We start from the raw sequence: 21,692 nt of genomic DNA on the forward strand, positions 1-21,692 counted from the left end.
GAAGAATAAAGATGTTTGACTTTTAGAAGATAGAAGGTGATTATTTCTTTTGTTTGTTTATTCGTTTGGAGATGTGATAGTCATTCATCATAACCTGAAGAACAGAATTTGGCCCAAACCCCTACAAATAAATGTAGGATCAAAAATAGTTTCTTCTAAGTAATCAGTATGCTTTCCTTTAATAAACATTATGAATTAGTAAAGCATGAGGTCTTATTTTTCAGAGCATCTACTAGAAAGTCTAGAGCAGATTTAATCTACCCATAGAACCTTAGTAGGCTTTGATAATCTATGTTCTTGTTCTTGTTATTCTTACAAGTCTCACTTCTGGCTCCATTTTTATGCCTCTTCTTTTGTTTTACTTTAGCACATACTTCTATTTTATATATTGCCTTTTTATATTTTATATATTCATTTAAGCAGTGATATGGTGGTAAATGTTTTAACAGTGGACTCGTCAAAGGGAAGGGTTTTGTGTGTGTGTGTGTGTGTGTGTGTGTGTGTGTGTGTGTGTGTTTAGTATAATACTATATAAGGATGTATGACACATAATTTATAAGTAATAATATTGTATATATACCATACTTATTATTGTAGATTTCATCTAGTTGGTCGATTCTTAGAGAATATTTTTATTGATTTTCTCTAACTTTTGTATCCATCGCCAACCTGTGGTTGCATTTCTAGTTCTGACGTGACTGTTGGTTGATATTTTCATTTATGCTAACAAATAAGACAAAATGTTACAGTAAAAATGTATGTCAGAAAAAAAAATGTATGTCAGAACTTCACTTGTTTGTCAATAATATGAATGACTTCTTTGCTGAAATGGTTAATAATTTTTGAATAATGAAAGAATAGCTTATCTTTTGTGTGTTATTCACAATGTTATGACTCCTGAAATGACACATTTTTAAGTCCAAACTGCATTATTAACATTTACTTCATGACTTTCTTAAGTCTAGACAATGAACAAAACAATAAGTTAAGCCCTGTTATGTAGTGATGTGCAGTTTATTCCAATTTCCATGACATGTATACTTACACCATGTACAATAATGTGACATCACCAAATGAAAAGTTGAGAAGTCATGCTCAGTAGCACTGTTATATAGTGTTTCTCCAGTCAGATAAAATACATTTAAACACAGTCAAGGACATGATAATAGTAAAACTCTAGTGAAATAACTAGGAAATGATGAGGTTTTAGTATCTACCTGCTTTATTTTTAACATATTTAATTATCAATTTATATAATTTAATTTTAATAATAGATTGTTAAATAATGGATTTTGTTAACTAGCTCATAAAATTCCTGAAAATGTATCCACCAGCTCTTGTGAAGTACATCTGGAACCAGCACACACCTGCATAATATAAACCACATAAAGTCTCTCTAAATGAAGGAACGTTATATATAAAGTAAATTACTCTGTTGAAAAGTAACGATCATAAGTATGAAAAATAAATTATTTCAGACAGATACAAATTGATGAAAAGTCAACTCTATATACTTCCTAACATATTTATCCTTTAGCCTTCTTGACTCTTTACTGGAAGGTTTGTTTAATATGTATTTAAATTCCTGAGAGAGAAAAGATAACTTGTTAAATTCACTGGTAATGATAACATCTATGTCCGAAAGTACACGTGAGGCAACATTTTCCCTCTAAGACAGATTTGCAGCAAATTGGCCAAACTTTGCATTACTTTAGTTTTGACATGGAAAGGAAATTGAATTTAGGTTGCTGTATAAAGAGGACAGTAATTTTCAATATAAGGACAAAGCTACCTGAACATTTCAGGTCTTTTCCTAGTTAAAATGCACAATTTTTACAGATACATTTTTAGATACCTAGGTAATGGGCCCTATTAGTAGATTATATGGATTGATGCTGATGTGTTTACTTTACTTGGATTATTTTAAGAAGAGAAGAATGACCTCTGATTGCTAACTGACCTGGAAACACATTTAAATTTTCTGATAAATAGCAACCTAAATAGCACACCATGGCCCCTGACAGCATTCATGTGTTAACAGAAATGAGTGGTGTGTTAACTGATGGAGGCCTATAATGATTTCATCAGTAATTAGTAGGTAAATGAGGCCCTAGGATGAAAGCTTGAAGGTTTCATTTGCCTCCTTACTCTTGATTGGCACAATGGCCGTGAACTCTAATCTAGTGAGAATATTTTATGAAAGAGCTGTACTAGAGGATACGCAGATAGCTAAGACTCATCACTTGTACATATTGTTTTCTTTGTTAGTAACGCGCTCTCTCTCTCTCTGACGAAATTTCACATTTTAGGGTTTTTAAACATTTTATCTACATTTTTATAAATTAAAATTATGAAGAATATTAATGATCAAATAATATTTATATAATTTTCCCCTAAACTTTAAATTCAGAGTTTTGTAGAACCTATCCTTATTTTTGTATACTCAGTAAATCTAGGAAACTGTCTTTGCTAATTATGCCTTTCACAGTAAGACTTCTAAAACTTGTGAAATTTGAATTGAGGTAATAAAATGCACTTAGGTTGTTTATTTCTCACCACTCCTTTCTAACATTTGATCTGCTTCTAAAATGGAAAAGCCAGATCTGAATCACTTTTAATGTGGTTTTATCGTACTTACAAAATTTACCTACCCTAAGGGATGTAATTAAACAGTGCCTACATAGGAGGATTTTATTCCGGATTTCAAACACTTACAATCTTTGGTCTTGGAAGAGATTATCTTTTGCACTGATTAAAATCAAGTAGTCCAAGTAATTATACTGCTGTTTGGATTTCATTTGAAGACTTTTCTATTCATATAATATTTACAACCTTTGTGTGTGTCTGTGTATGTGTGTCCATTTCTACAAACAAAAAAAAGTAAGACTGAATAGGATTAAAATGGAATCCTACAGAGTAATCTGTACAAACACTTACTGTCTACGATATGTGCGTGAAGCAAAGAAAAGAAATAAATGACAAAAGCCCTACATATTTTTTTTTTTTTTTTTTTTTTTTTTTTTGCGGTACACCAGCCTCTCACTGTTGTGGCCTCTCCCGTTGCGGAGCACAGACTCCGGACGCGCAGGCTCAGCGGCCATGGCTCACGGGCCCAGCCGCTCCGCGGCATGTGGGATCTTCCCAGACCAGGGCACGAACTCGCGTCCCCTGCATCGGCAGGCGGACTCTCAACCACTGCACCACCAGGGAAGCCCTGCCCTACATTTTTAATCTTATATCTTGTATAGAATCTCTGTATGGACTGTATGGAGAGCTATGGAACAAATGTATCATAATAAAATAATGAAATGAATATTTATCACTATTATATAGCATGGTCCTGAATCCAAATGCTTGGCACTCGTAAGTACTCTTTGGGTGATCCAAGTCATTAATATTTCAATACTCATAACATTGTTGTCCCGCTGGTTATCTAGGCTGCAGCTACACTGGGCTTCTTTGAATTCTTCAGCAGCTCCATTCTTGTCATTTTGCGATCTTCAGCACTTACTGCCTCTACCTAAATCATTGTTTTCAGTGCTGCCAATGTCTTCTTTCCCCTTTATCCCTAGGGCTTTGCTTAACCAACTCATCTTTATTCTTCATGTCTCAGCTTTAAATATCACTTCCCCATCAAGGCTTCCTTAAACAACCATCTCCTTAAATGCTCTCCTAGCATACTTTCCTAACACCTATATATGAATAATGACAATACATTTTTCCTTAAAGTAAGCTCCCCTCAGGACTGGGAACCCTTGTTATCTTATCCACCCCTACACCTTCTGCTCCTAGCAGAGTGCCTAAAACAGAGGGCACTGAGTCAATATTGGATAAATAAGCAAATGGTCATGAATAGACAGTTTGATAGTGGCTAGAGATATTGAAGGGTTTTGGGCACATAGAACTTGAACTTGACCTCCAAACATTAGAAAAAGATTTCTACAAAGGAAGAGTAACAAATAAAAGAGCAGTGGCAGAAATTAACCTAGGAGTTTTGGCGATAGTAATATGAACTGGCCAGAGCAGTGGTTTTGTGGATTAATGGAAGAGAGATAAAATGGGTATGCACTTTACTGTTTTGAGATGGAAAAGGAAAGGAAAACAAAGGAATTCCTGCCAAATTTAGTTTTAGATTCAAGGTATTCTCATCTCTCTCTTCTTAACTCTCAAGGATTTCTGAGAATAGTAACAACCTAGAAAAAACAGTATTTATCATATTATATGAGACAAAAAGTCATGACTCAGCAGCAAAGTATTTCTTTCAGCAGGGTGATGATTAAAACTGGAAAAAAAAAATGAATGTTTTCTCTGATGAGGTAAACTATCTCTGTTGGCTCTTCTCTGGACATTCTGTTAACCAAATAACACACCGGCTTGTATGGTTGTGTCAGCAGAGCTAAAAAGGGATGCTGCCACATCTCTCTAAGTTCGTAGCTGTGCAAATTGCCTCTATCTATATTAAAGTACACATTCCCCAAAACTGTAGGTTCTACCTAACCAACATGTGGTACAATTTATAAATAATTATTGTAATACTGATGATGATGGTAGCTAAAATTTATTCCGTCGTCACCATTTGAACAGCCACAATTCTAAATTCTTCCCATTAATTCATTAAATGCATTAATTCATTAAATCCTCTTAACCACCCCATGACATGTACACTATTACTGTCTTCATTTTACAGATGAAGAAGATACAATATATTTAAGTAACTTGAATGAGCCATACGACTAATAAACAGCAAAATCAAAATTCAAGCACAGGCATTCTGATTTAGGAAACCATGTTTTCTAAAAGGTCTTTGAGTGTCAGAGCAGAATTTTGAGATTGCATTAGTAGAAAATTAAGGGTCATTGGAAAAAGTTGATGAACGTTTTGGGTTTTGGATTTTTTTTTTAAGAAAAAAATTGATAAGGCCGTAGTGAGAAGGGAAGTTACTAGCCAGGACAGATGAGAGGCAAAATGCCATATCAGAGGCTATTGTATACTTTCATAATTGATGTGAAAAGATTTTCCCCAAAATGATGATACTCATAACAGTTGTGAAGATATAAATCTTAGGAATTTAGAAGAGCAGAGTAGTGCCATTGATTTCTTGACAAAGGTACAGTGTGCAGATATATATAAAGCAGTTTAATAGAGTAGACAGTAGGCTAAATTCTATATATTGCTCCTGCTACAGAGTACATGTCTGCCTTGCAATTCCTGGAATTGTATTGACATGAGCAATTGGAAGTAGCTAAGAACAAACAAAGTAAAACAAAAATTTTTTACTTCAAAAAATTACCAGCATGAGCTTAGATGATCTGGATGGATTAGGAAATGCCGTTGTGTTATTATTGATTCTAATACCTAAAACACCATTATTTGATGTAATAATCAATAAAATTAACTATACCTTGACCAGCAGAAAATGACATGGTTTGACACAAGTTGCCTCCGTTAGGAAACATTATTAGAAACTGAGTAGCCAGAATGTTGATAGTCTTTGTTCTCAACACTGGAGACTCATGGATATGTGCCTGTCATCTCACACAATGTGACTGCCAGTAGCATTAATTCAGAAGCCTAAGATGTCCCTGGATGTCTTACGTTTTTCCATAAGAGTGTAAATTACTCATCCACTCAACAAATATTGATTCCTTACTGATTTAGGCAATGAAGATACATTAGTGAACAAACCTTTTTTTTTTCCCAGGTCTCCATTTTCTTTTATTTTTTTTTAAAATTAGTTTCTGTTCTTCATAAAATGTTATCACACATCTATACGCACACTTGTATACACTTGCACACATGCACACCCACACATACACACAGGTTTTGAGATGGCTAGAGAAACAAAAACGATAGACTCCAAATGTAAATATTTTTGTTTTGTTTTTTGCTGGAAGTTGAGTTTATTATTAATAAGTTCATTATTAATAAGACATATGAGGAATCCCCTGGTGGCGCAGTGGTTAGGAATTCACCTGCCAATGCAGGGGACATGGGTTGGAGCCCTGGTCCAGGAAGAGCCCACATACCGCTGAGCAACTAAGCCAATGCACCACAACTACGGAGCCTGCGCTCTAGAGCCAACGAGCCACAACTACTGAAGCCCGCGTGCCTAGAGCCCGTACTCCGCAACAAGAGAAGCCCCCACAATGAAAAGCCTGCACACCGCAGTGAAGAGTAGTAGCCCCCACTCGCCGCAACTAGAGAAAGTCTGCACGCAGCAATGAAGACCCAACACAGCCAAAAATAAATTTATTTTTAAAAAAATAAGATATATGATACAAAATAATGAGACTATTCAAAGGGCACTTAGTAAAATACTAGCTTTCCCCCTAAAGGGCAGACAGAAAAGGTTAAAAAAGCACAATGGATGCTTAGAAAATTGGAGAAAGAGGCTGAATAGCAAAACACAAGTAAGTTGTGTACACACACACAAACTTTAATAACCTGCCTTCCATCATGCAACTTACATCCTAGTGGGAGATTTCATGAAAGATTTTTATCTCCTGATTGAGGTGTAAAAAAGAAAAAAAATATATATATATATATATAAAATATATATTCATAAATATATATATATGATTTACTAGGCTTAAAATTATTTTTTTAAAAAAGCAGGTTTTCTAACTGCAGGAGATAACTCTAGGAGAATAAAAATTCCTAATGAAGGTACTTGGTGAGTAATGAATATTCAGTTTCTGCAGTGCCATCATAAATAATCAACAATCCAAAATTTACTCAAGGGCAAGTTTGAAAAGATCTTCCAATTTTTGCTCATTTCTAACAGAAGTGGATTGGCCACAGGCCATGGATTAAGTGTGCAGCTTTCTGTGCCCTTATGAGCTCCACCAAGTCTTATATTACCTTGAGGCATTAGTAGCTGTATCAGTCAGGGTACAATCAGAGAAGCAGAATCAGTAGAAATTATGTATTAAGACATTTATTGCAAGGAATTGGTTTGCATGACTGTGGCAAGCCTGAAATCTGTAGGACAGGCCCGCAGGAAAGCTGGATGGAGCTCCTCCCCTTAAGCTAAGCTGCTGTCCACAGGGAAGACCCAGCTCTGTTTCTAAGGCCTTTCAAACGACTGAATCAGGCCCATTCAGGGTATCCTTTCAGGATCTCTTAATTAAAATCCACTGATCATGGACTTTAATCACATCTACAAAATACCTTCACAGCAACCCTTAGATTTGTGTTTGGTTGAATAATGGGATGGTAGCCTAGCCAAGATGACACATCAAAAGTACTATCACAGTGGATTATATGATATATGTAACTGGTTTGATATGTATTGTCCAATTATAAATACCCAGGTTCGGCAGACAATTTCCTTTGAGTAATATCTGAATTTTTGTAACTGATTAACCCTGAGGGATTGATACTTTTCCAGGCTTTGGAATTTGAGTGAATCCTTAAATAACATATAGCTTCCTATTATTTGAAAATAGTAAGGGTGTTTTGACACTGATTCCTAGTTGTTTGAATCAGATCCTTTACAAAAGGTTCTGTGGAGCATCTCCTTATGATAAGGAATGGAAAATTCTCTGGGAGTATATTCAGAGTTCATTCATAACATTCTCTATAACCTCAAATGGATGAACCATTCTAATTCCGAAAGAAGTCAATAACTTTGCAAAATTCCACATAAGAATATAGTGTTGAGGCGCCTCAACCAATTATTAATAGCTAAATGTACAGAAAAGAAAAAACACTACAGCAGAGTAAGGTCTTCTGGCCAAAACATGCTAACTATAATAAAGTTACTAAACTTCATGGTTATGTGAATTAAGATGTTACGTGAATGATAGATACTTATTTAGCATCTTCTTACATGCGTGGCACTGTTCTAGGCTCTGGAGGAGCATTAGTTTAAAAAAATAGTCATGAATTCTTGTCCTTATGGAGTTTACAATCTAGTGATGCAGAGAGGGAGTGACATAAAATAAGCAACACATACACAAATTAACTTTTAAAGCAAGAGAGAATATGAGAAGAGTCATGGAAATAAAATTTGATCAGGGTAAAAGAGATGGGGTAAAACAGGGTGTGTTACAATTTTCAGTGAGGCATCAGATTTGTGAAAGTAATAGTTGAGCAGAAACTTGAGGGATTCAAGAAAGTAAGCTGTATGGCTTTCTGGGGGAGAATGTTCTAACAGAGGGAACTTGCAGGGTGTTTGAAACAGTAAGAAGACCAGTAGGCATTCGCAAAAAGAACAAGGAGAGAGGGGTTGGGACTGAGATCAGAGAGGCGGCCAGGTTGTGAATGCCCTTGTAGCCTGCTATAAGACCTACGTCTTTAATTCTGAAATAAAGGAGGAACCACTGGATAGTTCTGAGCAGAACAGAAGCATGAACTAACTCATATTTTAATAAGATCATTGAAGATGTTGTTTTGAAAGGGGACTCTAAAGGAGCAAGAATATACATGGGAAGGGACTTCCCTGGCAGTCCAGTGGTTAAGACTTCACCTTCCAATGCAGGGGGGGTGGGTTCAATCCCTGCTTGGGGACCTAAGACCCCACAGGCCTCGCAGCCAAAAAACCAAAGCATAAAACAGAAGAATTATTATTATTATTATTTTTTTTTTTTTGCGGTACGCGGGCCTCTCACTGTTGTGGCCTCTCCCGTTGCGGAGTGCAGGCTCAGCGGCCATGGCTCACGGGCCCAGCCGCTCCGCGGCATGTGAAATCTTCCCGGACCGGGGCACGAACCCGTGTCCCCTGCATCGGCAGGCAGACTCTCAACCACTGCGCCACCAGGGAAGCCCCCAGAAGCAATATTGTAACAAACTCAGTAGACTTTAAAAAATGGTCCACATCCAAAAAATCTTAAAAAAAAAAAAAAAAAGGAAGAATGTAAATGAGAAAAACAGTTGAAGCTATTGCAATAATGTAGGCAAGTGATAATAATGGTGGACTGGACCAGGATGATGGTGGTGGTGGAGGGGGAGTGAAGTACTTGTATTCTGGTTACATTATAGAGATGGTGGCAATATGACTTTGTGTTGTCATTATGTGATCATGAGATTGGTCACCTGAGGTCAGATGACATGAACCTCTGTTCTAAATGTCTTTCAAATATGCATCCTCCTGATGGACTTACTTCTAAAGAGATTATGCTGTGTTCTTTTGAAACCACACATTAGTACTACAAGTTTTTGCTGCCTGATGTTGTCTGTAGCTGTTAGAGACCCTGCAGAGACACTTTTACTGAATTTGTTAAAGGATTTGGACCACTTTTATATTAGCAGTTGCTTCTTTAACAATCTGTACTAGGTAGTGTTGAAGACTCATTGGTTCTGTGTTTTATTTTCCATACCCTTGGACTGTTGTAGATACCAAATGTGGTATAATCAAATGGTAGCACTGAAGAATTTCATCATGATCTCCTCTTATGAAACAATACCATACAGAGTTTTCTAAGAATTTTTTGAATTGCAAGCCTGGATCTTAGTGATCTACTTCTACAATATAATCAGCCATGTCATTACCAGGCTAATGCCATTTGTAAACTATGACTGTGAAAATTATGCGTTCAATATTCCTTTAAGATTTAGAGTCAGGGATACAGGAGAATAAGACTTATAAAGGCATTTGTTCATCTGTCTACACAAACAAGTGAGTGCTGAACTTCTCTATATAGGATTCTTTCCTTTGTTTTAAGACTGAGTGAAAGTAAACCTCTCAAAATATGAGTCCCAAGGAGCAAAATAACTTATACGAAAGTGCTTTAAAAGGGCTTGGGATCATCTACTTAAACATGTTGTATATATATTTGTTCCAGAAATTCAGGTCATATTCAGTTTTTTATCAGTGATTCATGCTGTACACGGCCTGCGGTCCCTAGCTTTCTCTTTATTTTACTTTATTTTTCAGAATATCATGTTTGTTGCTAAGAATATATATCTGGTCATATTTAAATACACAAAATATGAATAGGTTTTTCAATAAGACAGTGTTTCACAGATACTAAAACTATCCTGGGCTAATCCCATTTTGAATGAATAAAGTATTTTACTACAGAAATTTATAAAATCCTGATGCTATTACTGTGAACCCCAGGGTTAGGGTTGATAAATTGAATAGATAATTGATTGGTGTTTGAGGCATACTATCATGCCCCCAAAGAGAAAGACACTCTTTGTAAGTTTTTCTTTCATTTTACCTGTGATAAGACTATTTCAAGTAGAGAGTGTTTTTTGAACATACAAAATTAAGGCAAATATGTCAGTGAAGGACATCCTTCTACACACATTTCCTACTACTGGTTCCATCCTAATTTAGCTTTCAGTCTAATTTTAAATCACTACTACCACATATTCCTGGTCCTTATTTTTTCTTTTCTCCTATTCTTCAATTCTTCACAACTTTGTGTATGCTATTTCTTACAAGCTGTTCAGGAATTTGCCCTGACCTATTGAAATACATTCTTACCAAGACCCCGTATGGAGTGACAAAACTCTAGCAGTCAGATTTTGCTGCCTAAGAAGCAGGAAATGATTCTAGTGCCTATTACAAACTAGAATACATAGAGCGGTAAATTTCACTGGCAAGATGCTAAAACATGCCACTTCTCTTCCTCATTCAAAACAGTAGTAAAACAGACTCACAGGTATAGAAAACAAACTAGTGGTTACCAAAGGGATGAAGGAAGGAGGGAGGGGCAAGTCAGGGGTATGGAATTAAGAGATACAAACTACTATGTATAAAATATATAAGCAACAAGGAAATACTGTATAGCACAGGGAATTATAGCCATTGTCTTGTGATAACTTTTAATGGACTATAATCTGCAAAAATGCTGAATTACTATGCTGTATACCTGAAACTAATATCATAAATGAACTGTACTTCAATTAAAAACAAACAAACTAAAAACAGTAGTAAAATAAATGCATTTGAGAAAAGGAAAGGAATTATTCACAACTTTATTTTTCCTTCATTAAAGTTATCTCCCTCATGGATGTATTGGAAAGTATGTCTCAGTGTGGCTCACCAAAAGCCAAATCTACCGTTTTGAAGCTGTGGGAGACTTGGATCCTGCAGGAGTATCGTCCATTATCTCAGGAGAGCAACAATTGCCTGTAGGTGCTAAGTTAGGAAGAGAAGGCCTGAGAGCAATGGGGGACTTCAGTCCACTGTATGTCAGGAGCCAGGAAGAAAGCAATGTTTCTAGAGGCTATCTCTGTCTTACAGAGTCCCAGTGCAAGCATATGAATAAATGAATTTTAAAGTACTTATTTGTTTACAATTAGTAAACAAATTGTAAGATATTTTAAGGTGTGTACAAAACCATGGTGTAAAAATGAAACAGAGTAATAATTAATTTCCTATATATCTTGTTTAACTAATATATTAAAAGATAACTCACATTTACTTTTCCAATAACTTTTTTTCTTACTTGCAAAAGCTTTTGTGTGCAGAGTATTTTCATGAAGAGCTATACAGCAAACTTACCCTACATACAAATATATGCTAATTATTATTTGGGTTTCTTCTGGGGTCTCTAAGCCTTTATTTTTTTAAAAAAAAATTAATGATGTGTTTAAGAAAACTTTGTTAATGATGCTACTGGGGATATTCACTGACACCAAAAACATAAATTTAACTTGTCTTAGCAAATCAACAAATTTCTTTGTTCCACAAAAAATATTTTGGCAATGTGGAAGGAGATGCCACAGTCAGGATCACAGAGTGGGCTCCTTCCTACACTGACGCCAGCTTGTCAACTTGGCAGGCAGCCTTGATCAAGAAATACAACCATCCTTCTGCCATTTGTTAAATTTGCATAATTAAGGACCAATTATACATGGTATTGTCTTGTAGCAGGCTCCTCAGCTGGTTTTCCCTTATTATGGTTTCATGCCACTTTCCCATTTTGATTACCAAAAATGACTTTGACTTTTGTCATTCTAATGAGGAGGTTAAAAGGTAAGCATATCTATCAGAATGATACATAATTATTGAACTTAAAAAATGATCTCATGTGTGAAATAGATTTAATGGATATTTTTACTTAATTCCTCTGATGTAAACAGTAAATATGGCTTAGAGTAACATTAGATGCTATGTATTAGGGGTGTGTGTGTGTGAGAGAGAGAGACAGAGAGAAAGAGAGGTACTTAGAGTCAGTACAGTACAGCTTTTAATTAAAAGCATGAAGCTGTTTAGAAAGTTTGGTATTATCAAATACTCTTAGTTTTCCTTTTGTCTGAAGTATGTATTATGCAGTCAGTCTTTTAATATTTCTCACCAGTCATCCTGTTGATCCACACTGTGATCGTTGTGTGATCACATTAGGTTTCTGAAAGTCACAATAGTTTATCTGGACAACTAGTTGCATGATATAACAATCATGTGAAAATTAGCAAGATGCTAGGTGTCAACTCTAAAGTTTACAAGTTTCTATCTCACTACATTCACAATTAGAGTCAGTCAGTAGTTCCCTTTACAAGCTGCTCCTGACAATGTTTGTGAAATGTTTATAGAATCTACAATATGCCCTTAGTTAACACTGAGCTTCTGACTGCTATATACTAAAAAGAAATTATGAGCTAATAATCATGGGCTTCCAATGAGAATCTTTGAAAACATGGAAATCCTTTATTTAAAAAGAGGATTTTTAAAGCCTTACATAACTTAATTAAAATTAACTCTGATAAATTGTATCTTTTTTTTTTTTTTGCGGTACGCGGGCCTCTCACTGTTGTGGCCTCTCCCGTTGCGGAGCACAGGCTCCAGATGCGCAGCGGCCTGTGGGATCTTCCCAGACCTGGGCACGAACCCATGTCCCCTGCATTGGCAGGCGGACTCTCAACCACTGCACCACCAGGGAAGCCCGATAAATTGTATCTTAATTAAGGAATCTTACTGGGAAAAAAAATTAATGTTTATTTGATATTCATGCTGCAACCTACATATACATGGTCTTTAATTTGCAAAAGAAGAATACATGGAATACTATTGTGAATGGGAATACTTGAGTAACTAATTATCATGATATAATGTACAATACTGATAAGTAACATTGAATTCTTCATAGGATTCTGTAAATAAGAATGGCCTCAAACTGATTTAAGCTGAAAAGGGAACATTTTGCATCAAATAATGCTAGGTTCTGGACTAAAAAGTCTCTTCAGAGGTAAGTTACTCCCTATCTCTCGACATCCTTCTGTGTGCTATCTTTTTTCTCAGACACTGTAAAGTTGCCAAAGTACATCTAGCCTTTACATCCACTCAGATTCAAGTGCAACAGGAAATCATTTCTTTTCCAGAAAATTCAGTAAAAGCCTCATCATGCTTCATTGGCTTTGGTTGGTGGCATACCCATCTGTGAACCATTCACTATGGTCAGGAAATGCAAAGCTCACGGCCAGACCCGATCAAGTGCCAATCCCTGAACTCAGGAACATGAGTTCAAATAGAAGGTTCAAATAGAAGTTCAAATAGAAGTTCAAATAGCAAATAGAAGGCAGGCACAGTACAAACCATTAGGTTAGGAGGCCTTTTTCTCATGTTTGATTGAAGGTCTTGAAATGTATTAAATAAAAGAGATATTGATTTGCACGTTGGCAATTAGTGCAACAGTAAATCTTATAAAATTAGTAGACCTGGTCAGTTATACAACTGTACCCTTTCAGTTCCAATCACTAAATGGTAGCCACTTTCAAATACTGGGTCTGAACTTAAACATTTATAATTCTACCAGCATATCTAGTGGGCACCTGTACTGTTTTAGACAACTGGCAAAAGTAAAAGTGACTCTTGATGCCTAAATTCCTCTAGAACACAGTTAGACCTGGGTAAAAATGGGTGAATGAAAATTCTCATATAAAACCCCTACTGATGCTTCGAACTCCATTGGATAGGTCACACAACTTAGAATGATTCTAAGACCAATTGAAATTATTCCAGTGGTAATTTACCCTTTGGAAATTAAATTCACATTACTACATATGGTCCTGACAACAATCCCATGAGGTAGACACAGAACATTTTTTTTCTGTTGATATTTGACAGTGACATGATGAAAATTTTTTAAATCTGGAGACTACTTCAGGTACAATCTACACAACCAAAAACAGCAGCCTCACGTGGTAGAATACCAGAAGAAATTAATATTTATAAATAAATGTAGGTAACAGAATCACGTATTAAACGCAGCATACGCATAGAGTGGAGTTGGTTTATGAATTAACAGAATAATGCAATAAAATAGATGACATTTGAAACATGGGGAAAAGATAGATTGTACATCAAATAGTGTTGGGTTAAGGTGTTTAATATCTTGAAAAAAATAAAGATGACCCTTACCTCACTCTTTATTACAAAACACATTTCAAGTGGACCAAAAGTTAAACAATAGCAATGAAAAGAGTGAAATGTCTAGAAGAATGTAAGAGAATGGTTAATAACTTGGAGTAGGAAATCTATTTCTGAGAAAGACAGAAAACCCAGAAGTATTAAAGTAAGTTACTAAAATGTGCTACAACATAAGAAATAAACATATCTACACAAAGATAGCATTAGGAAAATACAAAAGATAAATCACAAAAATATTTGTAGCATATAGTACAGAAAATAGTAACATACATGTTACAAACTATTATATGTAAATATTGTAACAATATACGATATATTTTTTTATTAATACATAAATGAATAACAAAAAAAAACAAAAATTCAACGGAACATTTTGCAAACTACATGAACAGGCAGATCATAGGAAAAGATGAAAAAGTGCTCAGTTTTATTCATAAAATTAAAATATCAAAATTCAACAAAATTAAAATATCAATGACATTCCATTTTTCAACCATAATATAACTAAAATTTTGGTGTTGTCGTCAAGAGTATGGGATAATAAGGTCTCATAAATCTTGGCAGAAATGTAAAAGACAAATACTCTTTGACTTAGCCTTTACTTTTTTTGAAATGAAACCACAAATATATTCACATAATTGCAGAACTACTTATGTACAAATATGTTCATTCTAACATTTTCTATTAATTGGAAACAAGGATCAGTTAAATGAACTGTGGTGTAACCAGATAATCGACCACTATGAAAATAGATTAAGTAAATTTATGTCGGCTGATATGAAACATTATCCCAAATGTATTGTTCAAGGTGAAAACAAGAGAAATTTAGAAAATATATTTACATGCACTAATTGGCTTTAAAAAGTAAATGAACATGGAGTATTTCTGAAAGGAACTGCAGTAATAGTTATTATATCTGTGGTTACCCAGATTATTCATTCATAATTTTTAAAAAATTTACCATATGCATATATAGCTCTTTCAAATAAGTAGAAATTTCAAATAAGTAGAAACTTTTTAAAATAAATAATTCTGGCCAAAAGTAAACTCGTATTCCTTTTATCATGCACTTATAACTCTTTTCCAAGAACTCGGTTTACTCTTAATTTCATCCTATTGAAGCTTTCCTTCAAATCATTTTAAAGGTGTGATAAGGAAATAATGCTAGGTTTAAACTGCTGATGGCAAACTACTTGAACTATATGGTCGTTTGATTTTCTTTCCTTCTAACACGTGCTTCAATGGATCTCTAGCCTGAGCTGCCTTCTGCAAAGAAGACCACATGCTCTCATTACTGAATGCCCAGTTGGTTTCTAAACAAGGATCTGTAACTGGTGTGCCAGCTTCCGCCACTCTGTTTCAGTTCCCACTGCTCATCAATAAACCATGATGCGCTACAGAGAACCCTGTGCCTTGGGGCCAGCCTGTCAATGATGGTGGACCATAAAAAATTATATGTGTTCACCAAATCATAGCAGAGAAAATCCAGGGACGAAGCTGGAAAAAAAATTTCCCCAGAGGACTATTCCTAACTTAAAAGCAGCAACAAAATAAACAGAGAGAGAGAAAAACAGCAGGCCCACATATGAACATAAAAATACACACAGTTTTAAAAGGTGATAATGAAAATGAATATTTGGGGTTGGGCATGCAGTTTGCTGCATTTCCCTAGGAGAATGAACCCCCTAAAACGAAGCCTGAAGTGTGCTCTTTGAATGAATCCATAACCAGATAATGCTTTCCGGTTCTAAGCAGTTGATTGTGGTGATATTAGAAGCTTATAATTATAAGAAGCTTAGAAAGTAAAGGAATCTGTAGGTATCCTAATCAATACAGTGTTCAGCAACCCCAATTGTTTAGTTTCCTTGTTTAATCAAGAAGGTCACATGTAATTATGCACTTGTCTATATTTTACTACTTAAATATGGAAATTAATTATGTAATTTTAACCTACAATTTTTTTTTTTTTTTTTTTTTTTTTTTTTGCGGTACGCGGGCCTCTCACTGTTGTGGCCTCTCCCGTTGCGGAGCACAGGCTCCGGACGCGCAGGCTCAGCGGCCATGGCTCACGGGCCCAGCTGCTCCGTGCCATGTGGGATCTTCCCAGCCCGGGGCACGAACCTGTGTCCCCTGCATCGGCAGGCGGACTCTCCACCACTGCGCCACCAGGGAAGCCCCTAACCTACAATTTTAATAGTATAGTTTCTTCATTTCCATCCTTTCCCTATGTTTTCCAATCATACCTTTTGTCCAGACCATCCCACATAAAGTATTGCTCAAGAGGCAATTAGAAAATGTTTTCTGAGTTGATAGATGAATTGTTTACCCCATAACCAAATTGAATAACTACCGGATAAGGAAAAATGCTAAACTATAAAAACTGAAGTAAAAGTGTGCGCAGAATGAATACTTTTTCTTTATAATTATATATTGAAATAGAATCTATTTTTATTTCATACAATCAATAAACATGTATTGGTCACTTCTTAGGTAACAATATGAAAAGTGAAAGGGGTATCAGAATAAAGAGGTTTCTGTACTTGAAAGAGTTTACTTTATAGCCAATGGATATTTACACTACCTAGAGCTTATAATCCAGTGCTATTATTTTTATAATAGCTGGAGTCTGCTTTCAATTGGCAATGAAGAGAACAATTCATTCTACATGGGGGTTAGGAAAGGAAATAGTAAAGCAGAGCTAGGCAGGATGAACAGAATTCCATCAGAAACACAAGTTGAAAGGCATGTTACCTGGAGTATGAACAACATGGGCAAAGGAATAAAGATGTCTGTGGTTCACCGAAGAATGGTGAGTAGTTATAGCTGGTACTAAAAGTGTTTAGGAGTCAGTGACCATCTAGAAAAGTTGGCTGTGGGCCGATAGTCCAGAGCCTTTCTTACCTGGCTGAGAAACTGAAAATTAATTCTGAGGACTTGGAGGATTTTAAATTGGGAAGTGAATTATCCTGTGTGCACTTTTGTTAATTCTGGAAGCACGGTGAATGGTAGATTGTGGTATGAGTCAAGGTTGGAAATGATGAAGGCCTGACTCACAGTCATTGGTGGAAGGCAACTTGACTGCAACCTAGGACTGCAGTTCAAATTCTGACTCTGCCGCTCTCTAGCTGGGCAGCCTTGACAGTTTTTTAATCTCCTGAAGCCTCTGTTTCTTCACTTATAAATTAAGGGTAACATCTGGACCTGCCTTTTAGAAATAAGTGAGGCAATGCATGGAAAATGCTAGGCATAGTTCCTGGCACAGGGTGCTAGTACTCAACCATAGCAGAGAAGAGAGATTGGCTTTTCTCTAGCTTTGCTGTTAATTGGAAAAGACAACATTTCAGTTCCAGATGGGTATATTCTTGACATATATGAAGAAGATATTTGATTTACTAAGTAATTTTAGGCAAAGAGAAAAACTCTTGTCTTTGGAAAAAGTTCTCCTTTGCAGATATTAATATACTTGATTTTGAGTGTTTTAGTATTTGGTTTGTTTTCGTTCAAAGAAGTAAGTGCAATTTAATACAGGAAAATTACTTACTTCCCAAATACCTGTATTAACTTTTATACAGACTGCTTATCCCTCTCTCTACAAATGATGTCCTATTTTCTTTTCTTCATAGAATGTGACTTAGCAAGCAATAAAGCAAGTTGGAAAAAAATAGGATCTTTAAGAATATGCCTTGTGGGGCTTCCCTGGTGGCGCAGTGGTTGAGAGTCCGCCTGCCGATTCAGGGGACACGGGTTCGTGCCCCGGTCCGGGAAGATCCCACATGGCGCGGAGCGGCTGGGCCCATGAGCCATGGCTACTGAGCCTGCGCGTCCGGAGCCTGTGCTCTGCAACGGGAGAGGCCACAACAGTGAGAGGCCCACGTACCGCAAAAAAAAAAAAAATCTGCCTTGTGCCTTGTGCACAGCGACCTGGTGCACTCAGTGTTTAAGATGTGGTTGTAGTCTTCTATCTTTGTTTGTGAACCACATGCATCACTGGCACTGGAAGTCAATGGTCCTTTGAGAGGCACTCATGTGTACACGCAAGCAGAGATGTACTTAAGTCTATTTTCACCCTTGCCTTTGGAGCAGCTGTCACAGAATTCAACCACAGAAAATGGAGAACAATTTTAAAAATGGGAGGTGGTTACTATTTTATTCTTCTTCCATACTTTTGTGCTAAATAAACTGATTGCAAACATAAATTGTTATAGTTGAAACAGTTTTCAGCCTTAACATAAATGTTTAAGGAATTGACTTTTAAAGCTTACTTTTGAAAAACTAAAATGGAATTTATTTTCTAAATATTATTCAGCCTAGTTACAGGATTCATAAAGAGTACGTTATTTTAAACTTGTCTTTTTTTTCCCCCACAAAATTCAATGGCAATACCAGTTGCTTAGGAAAAATAAGACTGTTTATGGAAAAGATGCCCATGTGAATTAATGCTGAAACCAGAAAGAGGCTGATATCTGCACCAAGGGACAATATTTTAAGAATTCATGAATTTCCCTTTACTTATTCATTTGCAAAGGTTAAATGTGAGTTGTTTTATGCAATACTTTATGCTTTGATCAGTCTCAAGTGACTGTGTTGACTGATCTCATCTCCCTCATGTGAAATGCAACCCAGAAAAACAAAGGGGGAAAAAAACCACAAAAATCTTCTGTTGCCAAGATGTGTAACTGTGGTTAATTTGAAATAAAATGTATCTATTGGAAATTGCTTTTGAAAAGCAAAGTACCATCTCATTTATTGGTGACCTTACATGATCTCAAATGACCATGATCTGAGATGATGGCACAGTGTGATAGAATGAGCAATAAAGAGTCTAAAGATTTTCATTCCAGTGTAGGTCTGCCATTTTTGATCAGTATTGCATGTTTTAAAGTACTATTCATTCAACAAATGTTTACTCTGAACCCACCATGTGTCCAGCAAGTTTGAGATGCTGAGGGAGAAGATAATTAAAGTCCCCCATCTCATTGGCCTTAAATTTTAATGAAGGAAACTGGAAAAAAACTACTAAAGATAATTTTAAGTGATGGTAGTGCTGTGCAGGCATTAAAATAAAGAATGACTAGTGGATATGACTTAGGGTGGTTTTTAGATCCAGCCTCACTCAGAGGCAACTGTTTATGTCCTTGGATGTGTCACCTAGCTCAATGGGACTACTTCGCAAGAAGTAAAATGGACAAAATAGCAATTGTCATGCATACCACGTAGGATATTTTTAAGGACAAAATATGATATATAAATAAGTTAAAACTTAGTTCAGTATATTTATATATTATTTATAACCCATATAAATTAATATATTATGTAATATATATTTATTCAAATAAATGAATATGTAAAGAGCTATAGAAATAAAACATGGTACTATCAAGCAGGCAAGCAGATTTCTAGAGGAGGAACTCAACTTTCTTTATTTGTCAAATTGTTATTCCTTTCACCGTTTTCTGTAATACTCCTTTAGACCAACACAGTAAATCACATAGTGGTCTCCCTTCTCTAATCTTGGTTAAGAATGTGAGTTATGGATTCAAAGAATAGAGCCTGAAATCAAAGTTTGACCAATTATTATCTGTGCATCCTTGGGTGTTAACTTCTCGGCAGCAATCGTTGGAAGATTTCTTTAATTACAATATTTTTAAGAACTTAAAACATAGAGTTTACTCAGAGTTAGCACAAAATAAAATTATATGTTATTCTTATTGTTGCTATTGTTGAAATTTTAGTGATAGAGATCCAACCATCTGCTCCCTCATAAAGTTAGGAAAAAGGGACGGAGTATTAGCTACTTGATGCCATGTAGTTCTACAATGAGGAATTCTTGATCTTGAATTATTCTTTTTCCTGAACTTGGCTTTCCAAATCTGTAAGATGTGAATGACAAAATGTCATTCATTGTCACTGACACCATCAGTGACATTCTATGTCACTGACACCATCCAACTACTCCCAAAGCACACACATTCATCCACCACATAACAGACAAGCTAGTATTTTTAAAACATAAATTGGATTATGTCCTCCAAATGCCCTCCAGTGCACTTAGAAGACAATCAAAACTTCTACTGAGGTCAGCATGGAGCTACCTCATGTGGCCCTTGTCAGGTTTGACCCTTATTGACTTTTCAAGATGTGCTACTGTTTTTGTTTTCGTTTTTTACATCCTTGAAAACATCTGAGGCTTTTCCAACTCAGGCCCTTTGTACATGCTGTGTCTTCTGTTGAAACATTCAGACAGCCGTCTCCCATTCTTCAGATCTTGGCTTAAATATCAATCAGAAAAGCCTTTGTTTCCTCGCTGCATCTCCCCTCCAATAAATGCAGCCCTTATTATGTGATTGTCTAAACGTTTTAAATGAATGAATAGCTATTACACAATATAGGTATTATAAACATGCTTTTCCTTGCATTTAGCAAATAGATACTTAAAATAGTGTTATTTTCCTTCTCTTGACAGTTCAATTAAACATCATGGTGCTCTTTTTTGTCTGTTTTAAAGTAGAAATACAGTGGAGAGTCAACACACATCCCCACACCACAGCAGTCTTTTTCTCTGTCCCCACGTTCTATACATCCCCATTCTTTTTCTTCCTTTTTGTCTTTCTCAGTTTCTTTCTCATTCACCTTATTTCCTCCTGTGATGGAAAAAAAGCTTATGTGTGAATTCTTTATTTTTGGAAGCTCTGACTTTATTTTTATTTATACTGTGTCTTGGTATTATGATAGATTATTTGAAACTTTCAAGAATATTATGAGGCTGTGGGTTCCTGAATATTTGGGACCATGTTTTATTCAAGTCTTATTTACTATATTGCTTAGCACAGTGACTAAAATATCTAATAAATTTTATATTTTATTTCAGTTAGAAGTTCTCAAGGCTATTAGTGAAAATAAATCAGTCAAAATATTTACATCAAAGGAGAAATATGCTAGACCAAAAAGTATGCTGAAAGAAAATTTTAAAAAGACTGAGATTTCAGGTTAAGAAAATTTTTCCAGGAATGATCTTCCAAGTTGATTTCTGTTGCATCATTTCCATATTTTAATAGTAGACAAAAAGGGACATGTAAAAAGAAGTGGAAAGTGGGGATAAGAGAGAAAAAAGGAAAAATACAAAAATTCAGTATGATGTGCCCCACAAATCTATACTGCAAATTCTCTAACAGCATATAGATATTTCCCTCTATTCTTTTTTTAGATAATTATGAGAGAATCAAAGGACTATTTGCCTTTCTATAGAGTATTTTTGGGAAGGAATTGGGATTTCTTCTACTTGAGCTACTTTCTTCCTCTTTAAAATATATTCTTTAGAGAAACAAGCAAATCTTTGTGCTAACCCTGAAGCAAAGTGTCCTCTCCAGAG

This window comes from Stenella coeruleoalba, assembly GCF_951394435.1.
Source record: "Stenella coeruleoalba genome assembly, chromosome: 5".
In the NCBI taxonomy this organism is placed as follows: domain Eukaryota; kingdom Metazoa; phylum Chordata; class Mammalia; order Artiodactyla; family Delphinidae; genus Stenella; species Stenella coeruleoalba.